The sequence below is a fragment of the Lagenorhynchus albirostris genome, chromosome 1 (genome assembly GCF_949774975.1).
Source record: "Lagenorhynchus albirostris chromosome 1, mLagAlb1.1, whole genome shotgun sequence".
NCBI classification, from domain to species: domain Eukaryota; kingdom Metazoa; phylum Chordata; class Mammalia; order Artiodactyla; family Delphinidae; genus Lagenorhynchus; species Lagenorhynchus albirostris.
Window position 1 is genome coordinate 62656521 of NC_083095.1, and position 14463 is coordinate 62670983.

The 14463-nt window shown below is 36.5% G+C and overlaps 1 long non-coding RNA gene across 1 annotated transcript in view; it reads right to left on the reverse strand.

The window, feature by feature from the left end:
• LOC132516996 (uncharacterized) overlaps positions 1-14463 on the reverse strand; it is a 285768-nt gene that overhangs the window by 156087 nt on the left and 115218 nt on the right. The window contains exon 2 of the long non-coding RNA XR_009539552.1: positions 3205-3299. This is a non-coding gene — a long non-coding RNA (uncharacterized LOC132516996). The remainder of the gene's footprint in view (positions 1-3204; positions 3300-14463) is intronic.

Below are 14463 nucleotides of genomic sequence, written 5' to 3' on the forward strand. Positions count from 1 at the left end.
CGTCTCTCACAAAAGAATTTGTGTATTTACATACACACACACACACACACACGCACAGCAGTTCTCATTATAGACCTAAGACACCATTAATAATGGTAATACATATTCAAAAATGTTTTTTAAAGTATACCATTTGTGCAATCAGCATAAATAGACCTTTGGGTGCTTTTCTAAATTTATATTACAAGCATATATTTGGGACACATTACCCACAGATTTAAAAATTCAAAACAAAAAAAATTTAAAACACTGTGTTTGGCCCCCAGCTGAGTTTTAAAATGCTGCATCCCAAATTCAACATGTAAAATTGGAGGATATCTGACTAAATCAAACCACAGGTTCAGTCCCTCTACTACTCATCCAGGTATGTGATTTGGGACAGACCTCTTATTTCTCTGTGCCTCTGTTTATTAATGTGTAAAACAAGGGGTCAACTATAACAGATGATCTCTCAGGTCCCTGTTTTACCTCTAAAGTTTTATAATTCTAATATGGTTATGGTAATTGTACTTTCTTCTTACTGCTATCTTAAACAATTCTTAAAACCTTCCTCCTTCTTTTTTACAAAAAATCTCTGGGTTTCTGCTAACATTTCATTCCGGTGGACAGTGCTGTTGTTATTCTATTTACAAAGTTTTGGGAGGGTTCTAACTCTAGCGTATGATGAGGATAATAGCAAAAAATTTCTGCAGCCATGTAAAAGGTAGAAAAAATTAATATAGTGAAATATCAGAATGAATAGCTTAATTAAACTACCAATAATAGGTTTCAACGGAAGGAAAGTTAGGGCATGATGGTTTATTAAAGAAGAGGGGGCATCATGTTGTATGGGTAAAAATATTAGAAAAGGGATCAACAGGTGATTAGTCCCACTTTCCAGAACATAAACAACATAGATGAAACTGGCCTGACCAAAAGTGGTCTATTACACCGAAGCCGTACAGAGAAAATATCCTGATGGAAAACAAGCCTTTCAGAAGTAATAGTTCGGAGCATCGTGCCACAATATTACTGGCATGAGCTTTACCTTCATGCTCCCAGCCTCAATGAAACTTCAAACTTATACAATTCACATGCCTGGGAATGTGCGGGCCATCAGCAGGGCAGGAGGGGGTGTCTGTTTGTGAGAAAGCATGACATGTTTTAAGGTGCTTTATGAAATGGCTAGGCAGAAGCTTGGCATGTAAATACTAAGGTTAGTGTATTCTTTGTTGTAGCTCTACAGAACGTTAAGCACTACATTTTTTAAATCTTAACATTTTAGAGTGCTTAAAATGAGTACTCTTCCCATTTAATTGGGGCCTTTTTTCCCCTCTGATGGGCAGACTATGAGGTTTCCTAAGTGCTTTCCCTAAGTCTCAGAATCAAAGAGGTTTGATTGGTTCTTTCCTTCACCAGCTTATTTTATTGTGTCAGATGATGACTTGGCTTTTCATGTAACCCTGAGAGAGAGGGATTTGTTTATACTCCCCTGGGCTGTGGGAGGGGACTTAGGTCTCTGAGGAAGAAGGCAGCTTTGGCTAACACTGAGAAGCCAGGATTTGGTGTTGAAGTTGCATAATGAGACCACATTCTACCCAGGACTGAACACAACTGGCGAAGTAACCAACTCCGAGCATTTGATGCAAGAGTTAAAATTGCTTCCGTGTTCTTTGTGAATGAAAAGGAATTCGTCTCCCTGTGGTTCCAGAGGCCCAGTTATAATATGCCATTTATAATGGCATAATTAATCAGGCCATCTAGAGAGGTTATGCATCAACATCTTTTTACCAGAGTGCAAAGCAGGCAAGAGAACTAACAAAACAGAAGGATATGGGTCAGCTAGTTTTTCATTCTTGGAAATGTATTAGAAAATTATTAAGATTTCAATATAAAATATATCGGTGAAATAGTAATAGGATTAATCATCCTGAAAAGAGGAGAAAAAGTATTGAAATAACTGCACTCAGCACTGCTGAGTTCCGAACGGTCTCTTTTACTGAGGCACTTGCTCTGACATACATGAGGTTAACCCTCTCAGCCACAGAGCTAATCAGCCCTGAAAGTCATTCCACGAGAGGGTCTGAATTGTCTGTCCTAACCCTATTTGTCAGTCATTATAAAGTTCAGACGGGGGTTTTCCCCCATGACAACTCTATCAGGAGAATTGCCATTTTTAACCTTCCGGAACAGACAACAAGGTTGACATTTTTGTCTATGTTAACTCTTCCACTCTTCAGTAAAGGGGCAGAAACTTAGAAAACCACCAGAAAACTGGCAATCCGTCCACGATTGCCTCACAATATTCACTATTAAAACAAGATGAATATTAAATAGTCTCTCTGCCTAACACATGAATATGACTATTAAACCAAAGATAAAAGTACATTCCCCAGTAACCACAGAGAGATTTGGGGAATGACTGCAACGATCAAGGAAATATCTCGTGGATGTATTAAGTGCAAAAAGCTGGATACAGCACAACACACATATGATGAGTCTATTGACATAAAAACTATGAAAAGGTATATATTTCCATCTGGAAGAATAGACATCAAACACTCAGGCTTGGGAAGGGTAATTCTGCTTTGTCGGGAATATTTAAACTTTTAACAACAATTAATGTAGTTACTGGCATTGAAACAAAAACAACTTCTAACATATAGCACTGAAAATTCAGACACAGTTGAGACTTAATAACTCATACATATTTTGCTGTGCTTTGGCAGGACTATGTTTAGTCATTATATTCTCTGTAGCATATTTTACTGAAAAGGCATCAAGGACTTGTGCCATCTTAAGTCAAAGGAAATTTGTGATCATGCTGTTGCTTTACAGTGACTACAATACTCTAGTATCCCACCGAGCATTAAATCATGCAGACAATAGACAGTGGCTGGATGACTGCATAGATGGATGGATGGATAAATAGAATGGATGGACAAAGCAATAACGCTAAGACCTTCTGAACCTACCGTTCATCTTGGCTGACTGACAAGAGAAACAAACATTTTGGGATAGCTGTTCTTTTGAGCAATTTTGATTTTGTTGTAGGTTTAGAATAGCAAGTTTTTAGAGGGCCTCTGACTGCCTTTGAAAGAATTTCTCATCCTGTTCACTGGGAACTTTTCAATGTTTGATATGCTCCGTGAGTCATAAAACCACTAAGCAAATTTTTAAGAGTTTTCAAAAGCAGAAAGTCCTACAAAATTGTATTTGCCTCACCAAATGCGAACCTTCCTCCCATGGGTTTTCCTACTGCCACAATGCAAGAGTTTCATTATCTTCCTGCAGCAGCTCTTGAAAGACTCCATCAGTTCCTACAAAAAAACCAAAGGAGGAAATAAATAGATCAGGCAACACTTGTCTAAATGTTTCATTAACCCCCTCAGCTCAAACCACGGTTGAGTTAATGGAAAGGTAATCAGTAAAATACCTAAAATGTTTTACTGATAACTTTTATTTAAATAATGGTGGTAACGTTCTTTCTGACCCATCCTTAAATTTGAATGCTTTCTTTTGAGATTAGAAGCAAGGAATTTATTTATTTGTTTATTTGCTTTAAATTTTATTGCGGTAAGAACACTTAACATGAGACCTACCCTCTTACACAGACTTTTAAGTGTAAATTACAGTGTTGTAAACTATGAGCGCATGTTACACAGAACTCTAGAATTTATTCATCTTGCATGACGAACTTTATACCTATTGATTAGCAGTTTCCCATTTTCCCCTCTCCCAAGTTTCTAGAAACCACCATTCTACTCTGCTTCTACGAGTTTGACTATTTTAGATACCTCATAAAAGGGGAATCGTGCAGTATTTGTCCTTCTGTGCCTGCCTTATTTCACTTAACATCATGTCCTCTAGGTTCATCCAAGTTGTCACATATTACAGGATTTCTTTTTTTTTTTTAAACTCTCAATCTGTTGCCCTTACACTGGAGGTAAGTGAATGAGGGCAATGGTCAAAATGTAAGTAATCACACACACACACACACACACACACACACACGCACACACACAGCCTTTAAGTCACCAGAGAGGTCCTAGAGCTAGAAAGACGGCAGGACTTGGGACGAAGGCGTAGCCTGGTGCTAATACTGGGGAGGGACAGCCAGGCACGATGTGGCGGGGCAGAGGCACGGACAGAAAAAAGGCCCACGCTCTGACTACCTCCTCTGAGTGCCACGTCTTGTCGCTTTTTCACTGCTTCCTCTAATGCCCTTTCATCACAGTCTTAATAAAGTCTTGCGAACTGTCCCATCTACTTCTCACTCCCTCTTTCAGCCACGCTGCTTTTGACTTGGGATCCTAGAGACCATTCCCTCCCTGGCTGTGTGATCGTGGAGCAGTCAGTGAACAATTTTGGCTCCTTGCCTGTAAAATAAACATATTAGCCTGGATAGACCAAGGTTACTTCTAGCTCTAACATTCGATATTTTCATGCTTTTGTAAAAGAATTATTAAACAGCAAGACTTATCACTGTTTAGTGTCCTATTTCTTATCTTCCTGATGATCTCCCTGATAACTACTGGCAGACCTCAGACTGTCCCCACAAATCCTGTCTCAACACCTCAGAAGCTCTGGAGCATCTAAGGATGATTGACTCCAATCAGGAAAACATGCCACTGGCTTATGGTCACAAAGATGAAAGCATAACATATGTGAGAATGTTATAACACACTGATGTTACTGATCAATGTTTATATTAGTTACATCACCATTAAAACAATAATAGCAGTAAAGGGTTGGTAAACATTATGTAGTCTCAGAATTGTGTGAATTCAACTAAGACAGCTTTAATTATAGATCTTTAAGGGTTGTGATTCAATGACAAGAGTGAGCTGCCTGGGACTGGCTTCCACATTTTGGTCAAAGGAAGATATGATGTTACTTGAAGAAATAACTTGTCCTGTGCCACTAACTTCATCAACATTAAATACCAACATGATGGGAATATCATCCTTCCAGTTATTTATGTTGTGAAAATACTGTCTGATGTCTCTGGCAGCAAAGCAGAACTACTGAGCAATTTAGTTAAAGGGGTGGGGACAGGGAGTACAGTGGGGAAATAAATTGTAGTCACCAGTGTTTTTTTTGGTACGCGGGCTTCTCACTGTTGTGGCCTCTCCGGTTGCGGAGCTCAGGCTCCGGACGCGCAGGCTCAGCGGCCATGGCTCACGGGCCCAGCCACTCTGCGGCATGTGGGATCTTCCCGGACCAGGGCACGAACCCGTGTCCCCTGCATCGGCAGGCAGACTCTCAACCACTGTGGCACCAGGGAAGCCCACCAGTGTTTTTTAATTATCTGTCTCGATCTGAAAACCAATAAATCTACAAATGTCTAAGTATGGATAGTTGTTGTATAAAAATACTTCTAATTTGAAACCTTTTACTGGAAAATGTTCTAATTTAACATGATGAAAAGAATGAATGTTTTTTAAAGTGCACTTGAACAGGCAAATTCTCTTTATAAGAAAATAACACACGAATGAAAGCCTAGTTCAGGATGGCGACTTGAAAATTGTTTGAAATCTTTTCTACCAATGAACATTGAAATTCATCCATAACTACTTACATTCCTCTTTTCAAACAAATGCTTTAACCTTAGTGCCTTTTTTTGTTAGTCCCTTCCTTTATATCTTTGGAAATAAAATCTCTACTTCCATGACAGACATTTAGTAAAAACGCAGTTCATCTCGCCTGTCTCATTCTATCTATACGGTCTCTGAGTCTTAAGCGTACAGGTGGAAATTGTCCATAGTAAATTGTTCCTGTCTATAGTTTCCCGAATATTTCAGTGTTCAATTAACCATAGTTTAAATTAATCAGAATATCCAGGAAATGAGCACTGGTGAGACTGAATGAGGCAGAAAATTTGATTGTGTTATACATGAAATTCAGCTATTCAGTGAAATTCTCCAATTGTGGTAATTTCACTGTCCTGATTACAACTGTTTCATCTATGTGGTGCATATATATTTTAATCTTCTCCTGACACTGCCTATTGTTATAAATGAATTTGTCTTCCCAGCTATTCACAAACACATTTGCATTATTGAGGCCATGGCTGACTATAAGGCTTGGTTCCATGATTTAAACAATACTTAATCTTAGCTCCTGGGATTGTTTTTGCATTAGACGGAAATTGATTGGAAATTCACTGACAAACAATAAAGATATTTTCCGTTAATGAGCTTGACAAAGGATTCATATCCTTATTTAAAAAACAAAACAAAACATTTTTTGACCTTGAATACATTGCTAAAACTCTTTTATATCATTAAACAGTCACAATAGAATGTTAACCTTTATAGTTTTTAGTCAAAATCCTCTCAAGGTATGGACAGAATTCCTCTAAAATCAGGGCCCAAATATATCTTCAGCCCATGTGACCTTGAACTCTGGAAGTTAGTCCACTTCTGTTATATTCTGTGTCCAGATTTTCCTTCCTACCTTCCCTCCCTTCCTTTTTTCCTTTTCTCCTTCCCTCCCCCTCTCCCCCATTTCCTTCCTTCCTCGTTTCTTTCTTAATTATTTAATTTCTTTGTTTATTCTTCCTTTACTGGGTATCAAAATTGCTTCTTCCACCAACCACTGTTGAGGCTGGATTCCATAGGAAAAAAGGGAAAAAGAAGTTGAAAACTGCAAGCTGAGTAGGAGAGCAGGAAAGATGTGGGGTTAGTGACATATTCTTTAGTATCCCCTTTTAACTTCTCCCCACTTATGCTTATTTTTAATTTGTATTTCTCTCAATTTGTACAACAAATTGTGGACATGTACTCTTGCTCTACGCTTTAATCTTGTTTCATTTTAAAATTCTTAAACAACTATTTATGTAAAGGCTGTCAAAATTTTCTTCAAAAAGAAAAAGCCTGCCATCATTTCTACTTTATTGAAATTTTGGAAAGCTTAAAGACATTTCTCTTAGAGAATTGACATGGTCTTGAATCAACACCTAGATGGTCCCAGTACCAGTCCAAACTCCATTACTGATTAACTCACAACATAAAAACTTAACTCACAACATAAAAACTTCTTTATTAGCATTTTTGCCTAAAGCAGGGACAGTGATAACATCCTAACAAAAAAAGTACAAGGTGATCTGTTATGGATTGACTATCTAGGAATACAAAATGCTTTCATCAATTTGGTCATACATTCAAACTTAACAACCAAGCTCTAACTGATACAGCCATCATCCTGGTCATGCAAGTCTAGGGATTATTTTGTGAAATTGCGTGGGACACTGAGAAAGAGAGGAAGAGATTTTCAATCAAGCAAATCTAGCAATAAGATTTAGCAGACTCAACTGTGCAATGGGTTGATATTTGTACTTCTATTATTAATACATTCTTTATTCCTGTGTCATCTAAAGACAATGGTATATTCAGATTGCCTCTTATGCTGCAAATGATTGTGATTTAAAGACTCATAATGTATGTGTTAAAGAGCCACTCGAACTCCTTGGGAATTGGGGTAGCAACCAGCTACTCATACATCTAAAGGAGTTCATATATCATCATCTTACTAAATAAAGAGAAGTTTATTTCTCTTGATAAAGAGAAGTTTTTACTGTGTAATCTCAGAATTGTTGTTAAGGCCTCTTTCTTCTATCTCAATATCTTTTTTCTTGATTCACATTGGGTGTACAGATAGATAAGGAGGGAAAATACTTCTTGGTCATATAATCACCTCTTAGTTCCAACTGTACAATTCTTTTGTTTTTGAACTCCAGACTCTTTAATGATGATGCACTTATAGCTATCAGCCAATTAATCTTCATCTTCTATAGTTCTTGCAAGAATGTGTGCCTTTTTTCTGAGGGGTAATATATGCCATGAAAATTAACCTTAACGGGGATAAAGCACCAGTAGAGAGCTCATTAAGGCACTTGATTCTCATTTATATGATATAAAAAAAAACTTGTTTGTAAATACATAGGGCCAGGAAGTGAAGGAAGGTGTTACAGGTAAAATTATTTCATTTGCTGACTCACTTTATTCAGTTAGATTGAGTAAACTATCAAATGATAAACGATTGGACATTTTAAGTAACAACTTGAACCGTTTACAAGGTATCTCTATCTGGATGTGCCAAAGCGAACCCAATCCCAACATGTTTCAAACTGAACCTCCTTACAGTTCGAACTGCTGCTGTTCCTCTTGAACTCTTGTTTACCACCCTACCTCTGTTCAAGCCCACTTCACCTGTCACTTGGCTATTACTAACGCCTCCTGACCCTCCAGTCTTACCGCTCCCCAACCCATCCTGCACACAGTTTCTACAGCAATCTTTATTTTGAGTAATATTTAATAATATTTTCTGATCACAAAAGGAATTTGGTTCATTGAAGTAAATTTGTCAAATGCACCACCACCAACAAAAAAGCCCACAAAAATGAAAATCCTACCGTGCATCAATACTTATTGTTAACATTTTGGTGTGTATCTTTCCAGTGTGCCTGTCCTTGTGTGTATACTTTTGGAGAACACTTTACACATTATTATATAACCTGTTTTTTAAGTAAATTTCATACTGAAATATGACACACATACAAATCATAAGTTAACATCTTGGTAAATTTTTACAAAGTGAATACATTTGTTTAACTACTACCCAGATCAAGAAATAGGTTATTCACTCACTAGAAACAATTCTTTTGTCCTCTCCCTCTCACTACCTCTGGTAATCACTATTCTAACATTATTATTTGTGCACACATTTCAGTTTAAATACATGGAATTATCCAGTGTGTTTTCTTTCTTTCCTATCTTCTTTCACTTAATATTATAGCAGTAGTTTGTTCATTTTCATAAGAGTATTCCATGTACAAATATAACAAAATGTATTTATCCATTATACTTTTATTGGAATCTAGGTCTTTCTGTTATCAGCTATTACAAATAATCCTGCTATGAACATTCTTTTTTTTTTTTTTTAACATTCTTGTCTGTATCTTTGGTGCACATGTAGATGCATTTATGTTGGGGGTATAACTAGGAGTGGATTTACTGGGTCAAAGATTGCATACGTTAGCTTTAGTAGAGTTTGCAAAACAATGTTCCAAGGTGGTTGTACAAATAAACTCCTAATAGTAGCATATGAGAGTTTCCATTGCTCAACATCACTGTCAACACTGCAGGCTTTAGTTTTTATTTCTAAATTCGCAATTCTGATGGGTACGCAGAGTTAGCTTATTGTGTTTTTAATTTGTGATTCCCAAATGACTAGTGTTGTTTTCACAGGCTAAATGGCTATCTGGATGACCTCTTTGGGATATGACTGGTCAAGACTTTAGGCTGTTTTTTTCAACTGAATTGTCTTTTTCCTTGTGATTTGTAAGAGTTCTTCTCACATTCTGAATACAAGTCTTTGATGTAGGATTTCTTTAAGCATACTGGATATTAATCCTTATTTGTACTGCAATATCTTTTCCTAATCTGTGGTTGTATTTCCACTATCTTAATGATGTATATTTATGGAAAGAAGTTTTTAATTTTAATGAAGTCCAATTTATCCATCTTTTTCTTTCTAGTTAGTGCTTTTTTTTTTCAAACTGTTTAAGAATATTTGTCAACCACAAGTTATTAGATATATTTGCATGTGACTATTATAGAAGTTCTATTATTTTACGTTTCATATTTAGGTCTAAAATCCATGTAGAATATGTATGGTTTTTGACTCCAACATGTTAGCTTTGAAGTCACTACTTCCTCACCAGAAGAAGAAATCTGAACAAACTGAACATCAATAACTCTTCTTAGATCCATCAGAAAATTGTGGTCCCACAGCAAACCACTACATCGAATACTGGAGTCAGGCAAACATAGGGAATCACCCCTTGCCAGGAGCAGAAGCTACTGTCTGGATCCAGCACCCACAGGAACACTTAAAGTATAATTTATGAATTGCTGGATACTCAGTGTGAACTAACTTTGAAAGTTAAAAATGCCAGGGGGCGGCTTCCCTGGTGGTGCAGTGGTTGAGGGTCCACCTGCCGGTGCAGGGGACACGGGTTCGTGCTCCGGTCCAGGGGGATCCCACGTGCCGCGGAGCGGCGGGGCCTGTGGGCCATGGCCACTGAGCCTGCGCATCCGGAGCCTGTGCTCCGCAACAGGAGAGGCCGCAGCAGTGAGAGGCCCACGTACCGCAAAAAAAAAAAAAAAAAAAAAAAAAAGCCAGGGGTAGGACTTCCCTGGTGGCTCAGTGGGTAAGACTCCGAGCTCCCAATGCAGGGGGCTTGGGTTCGATCCCTGGTCAGGGAACTAGATCTCACATGCATGCCACAACTAAGGAACGTGTGAGCCACAACTAAGGAGCACACATGCCGCAACTAAGGAGCAGGTGAGCTGCAACTAAGGAGCACACCTGCCGCAACTAAGACCCGGCGCAACCAAATAAATTAATTAATTAAATAAATGAAAAAAATATGCTAGGGGGCCCAGCTTTAGAGAGACCCTACACTTTCATGAATTTCACCTCCAAGACACCCATCAGGTTGTTATGGTGAGGATCTGAGAAAAATCTCCTCCTGCTTCTAGCAAGGAGAGCAGGAAAAGTAATCATTTTGAAATATACACAGGGAAAAATTACCCCTTTTACAATATGCCTACGGCATTCTATTCTTCTTTCTATTCTTTGTAACGAAGGCCATCTCTCAAGGGAAACTACTTTATAAAAGCCTTATCTGACCTGGGGGAAGGACAATTAACCAATGCCAGCCTCTGATAGTCTTTCAGTCACAAAAGGGGAGGGGGAGAAAAGCTTAAGAAATTCTTCTGAAAGTTACAGCCCAGGGACTCTCACCCATTAAAAAAAATCAAAAAGATATCTAATCATAAGATAATAGAACACTTTCCCTTCCCAATATATTACCACCTATCCATGGAGCTCCAGGATGATAACAGAGGATTACAACTGAGAGAGCTGCAAAATACAAACAATTTAAGAAGTTTCTAGGAAAACCCAAATACATCAGAGGTGCAAAAACAAAGATACTAGAAGAACTTGAAGCTTCTGATACCTACAGCTACAGCAAACAGTAAACACAGCCTAACTTCTAGCCAGATAAACAAAATCTTACACTTAAAAGGCCTATTTATATCAGTTCCTATTTCCCAATACATTTTGTCTGTATTTGTCTGAAGAGACAAAGCAAGTTTCACAACCAGACTCAGATAGGACATGATTTTAGAATTATCAGGCCAGGAATTTAAAATAACTATGATTAGTATGCTAAGAGCTCTCATAGGAAAAGTGGACAACAAGCAAAAACTTATAGGTAATGTAAGCCAAGAGATGGAAACTCTAAGAAAAAAACAAAAGGAAATGCTAGAACCCCAAAATGCTGTAAAATACTTCATCCAATAACAAAAAACATTCTTCTTAAGCTCAAGTGGAACATTCACCAAGATAGACCACATTCTGGGCCATCAAATACATCTGTACAAATTAAAAAAAATAGAAATCGTAGAAAGTAAGCTCTCAGCCACAACTGAATTAAAACAGAAATCAGTAATACAAAGATACCTGAAAAAAATCCATATATTTGGAGATTAGACAACACACTTCTAAATAACATACTGGCCAAAGAACTCTCAAGAATATTTAAAAAATATTTTTAACTAAACAAAAATGAAAATACATTTATTAAAAGGTGCAGGATGCAGTGAAAGCAGTGTTTAAAGAGAAATTTATAGCATTGAATGCATATAATAGAAAAGAAGAAAGTTCTAAAATCAGTCATTTCCACCTTAAGAAACTATAGAAAGAAGAGCCACATAACCCTAAAACAAGCAGAAGAAAATAACCAATAAAAATTAGTGCAAAAATCAATGAAACTGAAACTACAGAAATAACAAAGAAAATCAACAAAACTCAAAGTAGCTTCTTTGAAAAAAATCAATAAAATTGATAAAACTTTAGCCAAGACAACCAAGAGAAAAAAGAGGACACCAATTACTAATATCAGAAATTAAAGAAAAGACATCACTACTCATCCCATGGCCATCAAAAGGATAATAAGTGACTATTGTGAACAACTCTTTGTCTATACATTTAATAATTTAGATTAAATGGACTAATGCTTTGAAAAATACAATCTACCAAAACTCACACAAGGAGAAATAGATCATCTGAATAGTCTTATGCCTATTTTAAAAATTGAGTCAACAACTGATAACCTTCCAAAACAGAAAGTACCTGGCCAAAATGGCTTCACTGGTGAATTCTTCCAAACATTTAAGGAAGAAATCGTAATGACTCACTCCTATCTTTTCTCAGAAATAGGAAGCAGAGGGAACACTTCCTAAGTCATTCTACTAGGCCATCATTACCCAAATACCAAAACCAGACAAAGGCATTAGAAGACAGGAAAATTACAGGAGCAAAACCAATCCAATGGAGAAAGGATACTGTTTTCAACAAATGGTGCTGGAACACCTGGATATCCAGATGCAAAAAAATAATAGTAATAGTAAAAACACAGCCCTACACCTTTCACAAAAATGAACTAAAATTGGATCATAGACCTAACTGTAAAATGCAAAACTATAAAACTTCTAGAAGATAACAAAGGAGAAAATCTAAGTGGCCTTGAGTTTGACAATGAGTTTTTAGATACAACTCCAAAAGCATAATTCATGAAGGAAATAATTGATAAGTTGAACTTTATTAAAATCAGAATTTTCTGCTCTGTGAATTTTCTGCCTGTGACACTGTTAAGAGAATGAAAAGATAAGCCACAAACTAGAAAAAAAAATATTTTCCAAGCACTTATTTGATAAAGGACTTGTAGGTAGAATGTACTAAGAACTCTTAAAATTCAACAATAAGAAACAACTCAATGAAAGAATGGACAAAAGATATAAACAGACATCTTACCAAAGAAGATATATAGATGGCAAGTAAGCATTTGAAAAGATGTTCAATGTCATATATCACTAAGGAATTGCAAATTAAAACAACAGTGAGATATCATTACACACCTGTTGAATGGCCAAAATCCAAAACACTGACACCACCAAATGCTGAATGTGGGAAAATAGGAGCTCTCATTCATTACTGGTGGGAATGCAAAATGGTACAGCCATTTTGGAAGACATTTTGGCAGTTTTTTACAAAGCTAAAGATAGACTTATCATACAAATACCAATGTGTTCCTAAGTATTTACCCTAAGGAGTTGAAAACTTATCTCCACACAAATGTTTATAGCAGCTTTATTCATAATTGCCCAAAACTGGAAGCAACCAAGGTGTCTCTCAATTGATAAATGGATAAACCAAACTATGGCACATCCATGCAGTGGACTGTTATTCAGCACTAAAAAGAAATGAATTATCATGCCATAAAAAGACAAGGAAGAACCTTAAATGCATATAGCTAAATAAAAGTAGCCAGTCTTAAAAAGTTACACACTCATTTCAACTATATGACATTCTGGAAAAGGCAAAACTATACAGACAATAAAAAGATCAGTGGTTGCCATGGATTCGTGGAGGGAAATGGGAGACATGAATAGGTGAAGCAAAGGGGAACTTCAGGGCAGTGAAACTATTGTGTATGATATTGTAATGGTGGACAGGTGACATTATGCATTTGTTGAAACCATAGAACTGTACAGCACAAAGAGAACCCTAATGTAAACTATGGACTTTGGCTAATAATAATGTATCAGTTATGATTTATCAATTGTAACAAATTACCATACTAATGCAAGATGCTAAAACTGGGGGAAACTAAGCAAGGAAGAGGGAGTGTGAAGTACTCTATACAATCTGTTCAGTTTTTCTGTAAACTTAAAGCTGCTCTAAAATATAAAGTCTATTAATTTTTTAATCCACATAGAATTGATTTGTATGTATGCTCCCAACTAGGGACCATGATTCCATATATACATGTTGAATATATATTTATATAAAGATTCTATGCACACATGGCATGTATATATATGTGTATATTCTGTATATATTCATGTTAAATTTACTCAGTACTACAGTAAGGGACATTTATAATGAAACAAGTGACAAGTGTCATATATATGTAACTCTGTACTCTTTATTCTGCTCCATCAGTCTATTTTATTTACTCTTTCCTTTTCTGTAATGTTTTTGGACATACTGGTTTTAAAGTAATGCTGAATACATAAAATAATTAGGAAGGATTCTCTCCCATTCTGTTCTCTGGAAGATTTGTATAAAATTTTTTTTTTTTCATAAATGTTTGGAACAATTAAGCATCTGGGCCTGTAGTTCTTTGTTGAAAAGCTTTTAATTATGAATTAAATTTCTCTAAAAGTATTTCTTAAAAGACTTTAAGAGCGTTTCTTAAGATGCTTTCAGATTTTGTTTCTTCTTATGTCAATTTCAGTGTTTTATAGAAATTTATCCATTCAAATCTGTTTTTCATAATTATTGGCACAAAGTTAATAACATTTTCCTATTTATGTCATTTTAATAGCTTTATTGAGACAACTTCCA